Below are 12,858 nucleotides of genomic sequence, written 5' to 3' on the forward strand. Positions count from 1 at the left end.
TAAAGAAGCTTAATAACGGAATAAAAGAGAAGAGGAAGAGAAAAAAGAAAAGAAACTAAACAGTGCAAATTGTAAAACACATATTTGAATATGGCAACCATTAATTCTATATAGAAAATTAAGGAGGTTCAAAAATAGTATTGGTAGTAGTATCTTTTGCTTCAAAAGAAAAGAGGTAAGAGGACGCCATAGCTTGTCTCTTTTGATTAGTGTTGGAAATGGCCCTTTTTGCAGGGTTATCCCCAAACGTTTTGCCTTCTTCCTCCTATTTTTTCAGGTCTGTTTTGCTGGTTTATTGTCTCTGTGCACTTTACCACTGCTAATCAGTGCTAAAGTGCAACTGCTCCCTATAGAAATTGTACTGTTGATTGATTTTTCCATGATTGGCATATTTGATTTACTGGTAAGTCCCTAGTAAAGTGCACTAGAGGTGCCCAGGGCCAGTAAATCAAATGCTACTAGTGGGGCTGCAGCACTGGTTGTGCCACCCACATAAGTAGCTCTGTAATCATGTCTCAGACCTGCCACTGCAGTATCTGTGTGTGCAGTTTTGACTGTAACTTTGACTTGGCAAGAGTACCCACTTGCCAGGCCCAAACCTTCCCTTTTCTTACATGTAAGGCACCCCTAAGGTAGGCCTTAGGTAGCCCCAAGGGCAGGGTGCAGTGTATGGTTAAGGTAGGACATATAGTAATGTGTTTTATATGTCCTGACAGTGAAATATTGCTAAGTTCGTTTTTCACTGTTGCAAGGCCTGTCCCTCTCATAGGTTAACAATGGGGCTACCTTAAATCTGATTAAAGTGTAGATTCCCTTTGGTAGCGGATGGACATGTGGAGTTTGGGGTCTCTGAGCTCACAATTTAAAAATACATCTTTTAGTAAAGTTGATTTTAAAATTGTGCGTTTGAAAATGCCACTTTTAGAAAGTAAGCATTTTCTTGCTTAATCCATTCTGTGACTCTGCCTGTTTGTGGATTCCCTGTCTGGGTCAGTTTGACAGCGGGTATCTCCCTTATCCTGACTAGAGTGAGGGTCCCTACTTGGACAGGGTGCAAACCGACTGCCAACTAGAGACCCCATTTCTAACAATTAGCAATTGAGTATTATTAGCATTTGCACAATCCATTCTGTGATTATAACAAATCAACTTCCAACAAACAAATACAGATATTTTTGAGGTATCTTTCCAATTGGAGGCTATAATTTGTAGTGCGCTAGCAATAAGAAGATCAACAAAATTACCAAGCATAAGCTGAGATTGCCTCATGGAAGAAGCACTACCCACAAAAAATGTGTAGGATATTAAATGGTGTATGGCTAGACAGAATCTGATTAAATCTATCCCATACTTGTACCCAAAACATTTTAACTAAAGGGCATTCAAAAAACATGTGCAAATAACGACTATTTTCTAGAGAACACGACCAACACTTGTTGTCTGCAGTGAATTTAAATTTATAAAGGTTCATGGGAGTATAATAAACTCTATTGTAAAAATAACATAATGTTTGAGTTGTAGACACTAAAGGAGATGTTTTATGGAGTTTTAACCATATTTTCTTCCACACGTGTCAAAGAAACTATTGATTCCCAAGCTAGATCTATTTTAGACTTTAGAAGTACAAGCCTAAAACTCCCCTTTTTCTACATATAATACACCCCTAAAGTATGCTCTAGGTAACCCATATGGCAGGGTGCTGTGTAGGCAAAAAGCAGGACATGTATCTGTGTAGTTTACATGTCCTGGTAGTGTAAAACTCCTAAATTCGTTTTACAGTGCTGTCAGGCCTGCTCCTTTCATAAGCTAACATTAGGGCTACCCTCATATACTGCTTGAGTGGTAGATTCTGATCAGAAAGGAGTAACAAGGTCATATTTAGTATGGCCCGAATGTTAATACAAATTCCTGCTGACTGGTGGAGTTGGATTTAATATTACTATTTTAGAAATGCCTATTTTAGAAAGTGATCATTTCTCTGCACTTAAATCCTTCTGTTCCTTACAATCCACATATGGCTAGGGTTAGTTGACAGCTCCCTTGGATATTTCACTCAGACAACCCCAAACAGAGGATGCTCAGTCACACCTGCACACATCTGCATTTTGAATGGGTCTTCCTGGGCTGGGAGGGTGGAGGGCCTGACACTTGCATGTCAAAGGACAGTAGCCTGCCGTCACACAAAAGACTGCCACACACCCTACTGGGACCCTGGCAGACCGGATTGAACTGAAAGGGGACCTTGTGCACTTCTAAGCCACTCTTTGAAGTCTCCCCCACTTCAAAGGCACATTTGGGTATTTAAACAGGGCCTCTGCCCCTACCAACTCAGACACTTTCTGGAGAAGAAACTTGAACCAGAACCTGCATCCTGCCAAGAATAACTGCCTGGCTGCCCAAAGGACTCACCTGTCTGCTTTCTGTGAAGGACTGCTGCCTTGCTGTTGCCCTGCTGCCTTGCTGCTCTCCGGCTGAGGTGAAGAAGTGCTCTCTAAGGGCTTGGCTACAGCTTGCCTCCTGTTCCCTGGAGTCTCAGGACTGAAAAGACTTCATCCCTACAAGAAGGACTCCTTGTGCAGCAAAATTCGACGCACAGCCTGCCAAAAATGACGCACGGCCTGCACTGCAGTGAAAATTTCACTGCACACCGAACCGGAATGACACAGCCCAACTTCGCAACGAGAAGATCGACGAAGTACCAGCGTAGCGACTGGAAATTTGACGCACGACCTACCGAATTGATGCACAGCTGAGCCGGAACGACGCAGCCCGACTTCCAGAGAGAAATCTACGCAGCGTCTGCAGTGCGGTAGAAAATTCAACGCAATGCCCACCGAATTGATGCAGCTCCTGTGACTTCGTCCTGCCAGGGCAGGAGATCCATGCATCGTCCTCTGGGCATCTCAAACCCCCCAACCCGAAGAGGATCCTCGACCAATCACCGGAAATCGACACACAGCCGTCCCTGCGTGAAAACTAAACGACGCATCATTGTGTGCGGCCCGAGAAATCGACGCGCACCCCCTTTGTTTCCACGCATCTCCTCCTCTGCGGTTGTTTGCGGAGATTTTGCACATGAACCAGGTACTTTGTGCTTGAAAGAGAGTTTCTTTGCTTTTAAAAGACTTGACACTTTATATCACTTTTGCAGTGATATCTGAACATATACTTATTGCGGTTTTATCGTTTTGACCTGCATCTTATCAGATAAATGTTATATATTTTTCTAAACACCATGTGGTGTATTTTTGTGGTGCTATATTGTGTTATTGTCTGATTTATTGCACAAATACTTTACACATTGCCTTCTGAGTTAAGCCTTACTGCTCAGTGCCAAGGTACCAGAGGGTGGGCACAGGATAATTTGGATTGTGTGTGACTTACCCTGACTAGAGTGAGGGTCCTTGCTTGGACGGGGCTAACCTGACTGCCAACCACAGACCCAATTTCTAACAAAAGCAAAATATCATCAGCATATGCTGTGAATTTAATTTCCAAATCAATATGTTTAAAGCCATAAAAATCAGATGCTCTGTGGATTTTCTCTAGAAAAGGTTCTAGGGCTAATATGAATAAAAGGGGTGATAGTTGACAGCCCTGTCTAGTACCTCTATATAACGGAAAGTATTGAGATTGTTTACCATTAACAAAAATAGATGTAGAAGGTGAGGAACATAAAAGTCGAATAAGCTTAAAAGTGTGTGGACTAAACCCATGCCATTTTTAAGCCCCAAACATGAAATTCCAGCATACTCGATCAAAGTCTTTTTCTGGATCTAAAGTTATAGCAGCGTTAGGTTCTTTAGCCTCAGAGGCTAAATGGATAATGTTAGAAAAACTCTAGAGTTATCGGAAATATACTGCACCTTAACAAAACCTGATTGATGTATATCAACTAAATCTGGAATGAACTGATTATGTGGAGAGCAAGAATTTTTGCAAAAATTTTACAAACAGTGTTTACAAGGGATATGGGTCCATAATTTCCACAGTTTGATTAATCTTTATCTTTTTTCGGAATTAGACACAGCATGGCTTCGACAAATGTACCTTTTGTTTGATCTTGTGCTAGGAAAAGTTGACTAAGTAATAATAGTTTAGGGACTAGAATAGATGCAAATTTAGAATAGAACTCAACTGAGAAGCCATCAGGACCAGGAGCTTTATCTTTTGGGAGTTTGGTAATGGCATGTTTAATTTCAACCTCAGACATCTCAGAATCTAAGGGAGATAAATCCACTAACTTTGCCATTGATTTAGGAATAGATTGGAAGAATTAATCTACGTCTTTCATGTTAGAAGTGGTTTCTGGGGTATATAATTTGGAGTAATAGTCCGTAAAACATTCCAAAATTGCTGAGTCACTGGTGTGTCTGTTTCCTTGTTTATCTATAATAACACAAATTTTACATTTTTGTTTCTTAATTTTTAGATAGTTAGCCAATAATTTACCCAATGTATTCTTTCCTCCATAAACTTTAGAATACATTTTAAGTAGGGTACCACATGCACTTTCCCAGGATTTATTATTATATAGTAATTTAGCTTCAATTAACCTGGATAAAGTATCTGGATTATTAGAAGAGAAATATTCATGTTCAAGATGTTTGATTTGTTCAAGTAATTGAGATGATACTTTGTGATTTATTATTTTTTTTGGTTGCAACGTATTCAATAATAAAACCTCTTGTTGTAGCTTTAAAAGCATCCCACATAACATTCATCTATCTGAGTATCTGAGAGTAGATTGTTCCTAAAAAAAATCATCTGCAAACACCGTAAATTGTTCAATAAATAGTTTGCCCTGCAATAAAGAATTATTAAATCTCTAGCGATTAGAAAAGGGGGAATTACTTGGGAAATCCAAATCAATAATAACCGGGGCATGATCAGATATAAGGATAGACCCAATTTCAGTATGTAAAATCCATTGAAAAATATTTTGTGTAACAAATATATAATCTATTCTAGAGTGTAAGTAATAAACTAGAGAATACATTGTAAACTCTAATACATCTGGGTGAGCAATTCTCCATACATTATGTAGACCTCTAGGTGAAATTACCTGATGGAATGCTTTCTGCAGTTTATTGGAGATATATCGGATTTGGGAATGACGGTCTACAAAGGCGTCCAGTAATTGGTTGCAATCCCCCCCACCACAAAATTGTCTGATTTGCAAGGGAGTAACAAAGAAGAAACATTAGCCCAAAATTGAGGTTCTACTCCAGTAGGACCATAAATATTGCATATAGAAAATTGCATACCATTAATCCTGGCTGTCAATAAAACCCATCTGCCTCCATCATCCTTGACCTCTTGTATATCCTGTATTTGCAAGGATTTATGGATCAGAATTACTATACCATTTTTGTTGTTAACTGCAGAGGAACCAAACACATGGCCTACCCAATTCTTATTCAGACATATAAAGTCTTGTTCCTTAAGATGTGTTTCTTGTATAAGAGCAACTTGACAATTTAGTTTAGAGACATGTTGAAGCACTCTTTGTTTCTTAACCAAATTATGTAACCCCTTAACATTCCATGAAATAATACGAAGACTGGTCATTGGTGAAACAATAGGAAACATTTAGACACTCTGATCATAAGTAAACTTAAAATGCAGACAACACATGAATCATAAAATAAGAGGGAATGAAGGTTAATGAACATACATCTATAGGTGGTTGCTTGTTCTTGCCAATATTGCATTAGAGAATAAAAAAGAGAGTGAAAGAAGAGAGATAAACAGAAGAAAAAACAGAAAATATACAGAGAGAAAGTGATTGAAGTGGCGGCACATGCCCCACAAAAATAAAGACAGAAGAAGATGACGAAAAGTCAAAAAGCTTTAATCATAGTTGTCTTGTAAAGAAGGATATTGTAATGGAAAAGGGTGGAGCACGAAAAGTGGAGGCCAGCCAACAACGATCCCCCGAGGAAAATAAAGTATTGAGTAACACATGGGAGGAGAAAGTTGAGAACAGAGATATGTGTTTTAAGGAATAAATTAACAGCTAAGAACTGGACTTACCAACGAGGGAAGTGACATTGTATTGTTGACATTACATGTACACAAGAACATAGACACACTCGCAGAAAGAAACTTCTCGACTTGACAGATCAGCAAATTTGGTACCTGTGAAGGAAAAATAAACTGATAAAGGTCCCACATTGAATGATCAAGTCTTGCTGAGTTCCATAGCTTCTCCCTTGTGATTATATATAAATTGTTCCAAATTAGATGGATTATCATGGTAGTTGTTTCATCTTTAAATGTAACTTTAAAAAGACATGGGTGAATAAGGCCATATCTCGCATTCGTGAACTTCAAGGCTGGTCTGAGATCCAAAAATTCCTTTCTTCTGGCAGCAGTCCCCCTACCTACGTCTTGACTGAGGATTTTTTTTTTTGCCAGACCATATCATTTGTTTACGTTGTTTAGCAGCTGTTGAGACTGCCATTAAGTCTGAATATTGTAGAAAAAGGGCAATAATTGCTCTTGGCTTGGATGAAGTAGGTGGTTGAGATGATCCAATATGATGGGCGTGTGGTTTATTAAGAATGGTGGCGCACTGTAGATCAACAATCTTTGGACTATGTATTTGCAGAAATTTAACTATGTCCTGGTCCTCTGCTCCTTCAGTAATGCCATAAATACAAATGTTATTTCGTCTGTTATGATTTCCAAATCTTCTGTCTGTTTTTTAAGTAGCATGAGTTCTTTCAGACAGATTGTCGACTTTGGCGGTGGTGTCCTTTACATTGCTTTACATTGCTAACCTACTGCTCCACTTCAGCAAGTCTAGAGTCCAAACGTGACCATTTCTCCTCAGTTCGTTGCAAAGCTACATGTGTCTCCAATACAAAAGCTTTAATTAACTTTAACTCATCCATAATGTCCTCTAAGGTAAGGGGCAAAGGAGATTTGGTGGGGGAGGATGGGTCTTGTTTAGCTCTTTTCTTGCCTCCAGAATCCTCATGACCATTAGTAGTGGAGGTAGAGGAGAGAGAGGTTCTTGGAGTATGTGGGACTTCCATATTAATAGTACAGTTAACGTTGATAATAGTAATAAAGTGGATATTCCAATTCTCCAAGATAAAAGAAAAATGAATATAAATGTGCCTTCATAGACAGTAGGATTCTCAAGAAATTACGTCCAACGTAATCAGGGTTGCGGTAAAATAGCCAGGTTATTGCTTATCAATTAAATCCATAAGTAATAGCATTTGTCAAATTCACATATATATATATATATACATATGTATATATATATATATATATATATATATATATATAATATAAGGTTCTCCATTTAATTGTACTATTAGACTAGTAATCGAAATCTGAGGAATTGAGAAAAAAACCTAAAATGATGTTAAACTCTGTTAAAAACTCACCATGCTGCTCTCTAATCATTCACACACCATTTCCAGAGGGTAATAAATCTGTAGCTGTCAAAATGCAGCTCCTCCACGAAGAAATCACCTCTGCCGATCAGGAGCATTGTTATCAGGCGGCCATCTTAAAGCGCGCGTTCTCCCATCTCATCAAAGTCAATCAAAAACAAACTGGACAATGTTCTAATTTACAACAATGCTACATATAACATTCCTTCTTTGAATACAGAACTTCCAACATTAACTAAAGCTGCAGCTGCACTTAAACCTTGTGATATTTGTATGGTTACAGCATAAGTAAGAGAGAGTGGGAACTGTTGCTGCCGGATATATGTCTTTTACAAGTAAAACCCATACAGTACATCAGCCAATCTTCTTCACATTATCTATCTGATCAAATTTTATAGCTACATATTCTACCTCCTCTCTATTTGGAATATTAATGAAATCAATAACTTTACCCATTGCACCATTTATTAAGCCTTCCTCAACATTTAAATGATGTCGCAAAATTACTTGACAAGTTTTACAGACACTTAAACACTTTTGGCACATATTTTTCACTAATTCTTTGTATTTAAAGTTTAACCAAATATTCACATTCCCAATACTCCCAAGGGAATTTCTTGTTTCGTTATGCAAAAGTGTTTTGAAAACAGGTTGTCCTTTTACAGGGATAAGTTGGAGTAGGTTACCAAACACAATTAAGGGGGTCATTCTGACCCTGGCGGTCATGGACCACCAGGGCCAACGACTGCGGAAGCACCGCCAACAGGCTGGCGGTGCTTCTGGGGGCATTCTGACCGCGGCGGTAAAGCCGCGGTCAGAAAAGGGAAGCCGGCGGTTTCCCGCCGGCTTCCCGCTGCCCCAGGGAATCCTCCACGGCGGCGCTGCAAGCAGCGCCGCCATGGGGATTCCGACCCCCTTCCCGCCAGCCTGGTTCTGGCGGTTTTCACCGCCAGAACCTGGCTGGTGGGAACGGGTGTCGTGGGGCCCCCTAACAGGGCCCCACATAGATTTTCAGTGTCTGCGTGGCAGACACTGAAAATCATGACGGGTGCAACTGCACCCGTCGCACCCCTTCCACTCCGCCGGCTCCATTTGGAGCCGGCATCCTCGTGGAAGGGGGTTTACCGCTGGGCGGGTGGGCGGCCTTCTGGCGGTCGCCCGCCAGCCCAGCGGGAAACTCAGAATGACCGCTGCTGTCTTTTGACCGCGGTACGGTCTTCTGGCGGTTCCCGCCAGGCCGGCGGCATCCGCCGCCGGCGGGGGTCAGAATGACCCCCTAAATGCCTTCCTCAAATGACTACATCATAGTTTGTTCTTATAATCTGCTACATCAAGTGTAAGAAGGCAAGCATTATGTTCGATACCATGCTCACTTCATCAATGATTAGTATACTCAGTTTTTTCAATACTCTTAATACCTCATGGGAAGCATCACCAGATAATTTCTGGTACTCCAATTTATTGTCATGTTCAAAAGGTAGCGTTAGTAGCTGATGTAGAGTAATTCCTTGAATGTTATGTGCAGCTAATCCCGTTGGTGCTGTTACTACACATGACAAATTTGAATGTGTAGCCTTGTGTAAATAACCAGTGAGAACTTTGATTAGAAAGCTTTTGCCAGTGCTAGCTTGCCCACTGATGTATAATAATATTGATTTATATGAAGAACAATCACATTGTTTCTTCTCATGGAGAAATCTATGCTCTGTTTTATCTTTAACTTCATTGTAAATTTATCTTTGTTCATCGTTTAGCTGTCCCACTTTGAAATCCAGTTTCCTCTCTTGCTTGTTGCATTGCAATTGCCCCCTCAGTGATAGCAGTAACTGCTTCATTTTGAATTACTGGTTCTCCAAGAGGATCTTGACTTGCTGGTGTAGAACTTTGGCTGCTGTGTGAACTCTCCCTGGATATTTCAGCAGCAATGGTTTCTTCTTGTTCAATCTCATCTATCAGCATCGGCAAGTACATTGGAAACACTGAATACTGTCTTTAACAGCAGTGAATGAGTCTTCATAACAGTCATAGTAACCTAGTAAATATGATCCCTTACGACATGGCTTGAAGATTTGCAAAAGTGCCATACAGAAAAAAACTCTCTTCTCTCTGGAGTTTGGCAACTGAGCTTTCTGTGGTTAATTAGATTTCATTTTTTGTGTCTCACCAAACAGTCTTCACAACAAATGACTGCAAATTTTCCTTCTTCGATGTTTTCAGTTACATTAGTTCTCTATGTGTACTGCTGAAATTTTCATAGAGACACATGTTTTCAAGATGGGGACTCCTTCTTGGGTAGTATGTATCCAGCATGTATCCAGAATGTTAGTCTTTAGAATGTCTGTACTGTTTGGATAAAATTCTGAAAGGTGTTGTATTTCTTGGAAAGACTTCAATACTCTATTATGACTGCTTGTAAGGCCTAGGCTTACCCACATGATTCCTCTATTCTTGGAGAACAAACGTGCCAAGCTCAACCTGTCTGCACATTTATAAGATCCACTTTCCCTGTGGAAAAAGCACTTTCAATCTGAAACGGTAGAATTTCCATGTATGAGTCTTCTGCAGAAATCTCCTCCCACACCTCTTTCAACTCTGTCTTCCATGACTTTGTTATATAAGAAGTCACATAGTGAGCAACAGCAATGGAGTTATCTGCAACAAATTGTACATCTATATTTGCATTCCACATGTTTAGAATAACAGGGCTGTAGTAATTTATATATCTTGATGCTTCTGTTCTTATGAGGTTGTGTGTATTTTTTGGTGATTTCCATGTTAGGGTGTGCCTTACTACTGACAAAAAAGCTGTTCACTATTTCTTCTGAGATGACAGGTCGCGGGAATCCAAAACAACATCTCGTGTAGTATTTTGCTTTTGATCTATATATTTGACAATAGTATTTACTTCACCTATGATTTTGAAGACAGAGAACTTGCTATCTCAATCCTTTGTTAGCAGTTTCTTTTGAGATTGCGCATGCTAGAGACTGTTCTGTGAAAGACAAGACACACGTGACTGTTCCAAACATTGTGACATCATTTACTTATAACAGCATGTGAATATGTGGACCATCTCTAGCTTGGTACTCTTTGCGCCAAAAGAAATCAGCTACTTCACCTAGAGTAGGATTAGTTTTGTTGCAGATAAAACCATTATTGCTTGAAATCTGTGGTTAAAATATCTGCAAATGTTTGCTGGGCCCAATGAGCAAAATTCTCCTAATGTCTTCAAATTGATGTCTTTTATGTTTGAATTTACTTCTTGTAAGAAATCAAGAAGATCATCCCATGCATACTCAGCACAACTGAGTGTCAGAAACCAGGTAGGTGTTCCTAGGCTTCAACTCGCCATGATGATGATTCCAATGTTCATTGGTACCATGTTGACATGCCATCAAATTAATCAAGGTCTATTTCAGATTTTCGTCTCTTCCATGAACTTTTTCAACAAACTCCTTTGCTGACACATTCTGCATATTCACCCCTGTTTTGATAATGTGATTTACCACATACGATAAGCCATACAAGCCACTCTCAAATAGCAGGTAAAATATATAGGGAATATACTGGTAACATTTTGGATCTTCAGAGTAAAGTGTAGTTGATCTGCACTCTGCTTCTGGTATTTGGATAGGACGATCATCATACCTACTTCAATAGGAAACAGATGTGGAAAACAGCAAGCTTCCAAGCTTTTCTCCCACAACTTTAAGGGTGCACCTTGCACTTCTTTCATCTGAAAAAAGATCAATAGCACCTCCAATAATCTCCTTGGAATGTAGAGGATGAATACTGTAGTGTTCATAAATTTCCTCTGATCTGGATTGATATTTCTTTTCAATTTGACCTCTTGATGAAACTGTCATCCTCCATATGTGTAACATCTTGAAGACCATCCACGTTTTTATAGTAAATTGTATTTTGTACCAGAGATAATGATGTTTTGTTTACTTTACTAACATCTACTAACTCCTGCCAGAGCATTTTGTTCTTGGTAAGGACACCATTGATTAGAATTACAAGTTTTTCTTCCACTTCTTTCTGCACCCCTACAGTTTGATTATTCAGCTTGAAATCTAATGGCAAGTATACAATTCTACATTTAAGACTTTTCTGGAGCTTATTTGAAAGTACTTTTCGAGTCTTTGGCCCCAAACAGACTATAGCTTGAAATTGAGGTACACATTGTATAAGCATCGATTCATAAACATTCAAATCTTGAAGCTCCTGTGGAATTTAAACCAGCTCTGATTTGTCATGCACTGTTCTAGCTGTCATTTTATTATCCTCTAAGTTATTATAATAATACTTGCATATACTTTGACATGTGAAACAAAGAAAGGGTTACTCTACAAATAGCCATCTTGTCAATCTCAGAGAGTGCACCCTGAGGGTCTGAAGTTATTACTGCGATATTGTCAGCGTAGAACAACAAATTGGTATCAAATTCTCTTACACAAACTGGTTTAATGACCTAGCTTTGAATGTTGTAAATGTTGTATGAATAAATAAATGTAGAGTTCAAAAAGAATTGGGGCGCAGGGGAAACCCTGTCTTGTGTAGATTGTAATAGCTCCCAATTAAATGCCAATGATTTGAAGATTAGCAAATGGGATATGGTATAATGCCCTAATTGCCTTAATCAGCCGTGGGCTTAATCCCTTTCGTTCCAGTGTCGACCATAAAAACCTCCATGATACTCGATCAAATGCCTTTTCGGCATCAAGGAGGCTCATGGCCATCCAGTCCCCAATAACTTCAGCAATATCAAAAAGAACGATGGCATGTCTGACATGATCCAATGTTCCTCTGCTTGGGATAAGCCTCTGTTTCCACAGGGAAACCAGGTGGGCTACGATCCTCCCCATCTGGGCCACAAGAATTTTGGCATATAATTTAGAGTTGGAATTGATCAAGGAGATTGGGCAATAAGAGCTGAGGTTATCTGGGAGTTTGTTTTCTTTAAGAAAAATCATGATGTCTGTACCCTGCCAAGAAGGGGGCGGTACCCCAGTTATTTGGACCTCTAAGAACAAATCCAGAACAAATGGGGTTATCTTTGCCTAAAATACCTTATAAAATTTAAGAGGAATTCTATCTGAGCCTGCGCTTTCCCTGAGGCCAGGAATTTTAATGCACTGGAAATTTCTTCAGAAGTGATATCAACTTCCAGATCTCTAGAAAGCTCTGCAATAAGATGTTGCCCCCCCTTGTGATTTGGTCTTATCTGAGAGCCATTGCCAATCTTCGTGGTAAAATTTCTGGTAGTATTGCTTGAAAATATTTAGGATATTGGTTAATTCTGTAGCGACTGATCCATCATCTCTTTATATAGCGTCAACAACTTTCCGAGCCTGTTTTTGCATAGCACGCAGGGCTAATAACCTGCCCACTGCTTCACCATGCTTGTCACACTCCATTTTATATGCTTGATATCTTTCAGCGA

This window comes from Pleurodeles waltl, chromosome 3_2, assembly GCF_031143425.1.
Source record: "Pleurodeles waltl isolate 20211129_DDA chromosome 3_2, aPleWal1.hap1.20221129, whole genome shotgun sequence".
NCBI lineage: Eukaryota > Metazoa > Chordata > Amphibia > Caudata > Salamandridae > Pleurodeles > Pleurodeles waltl.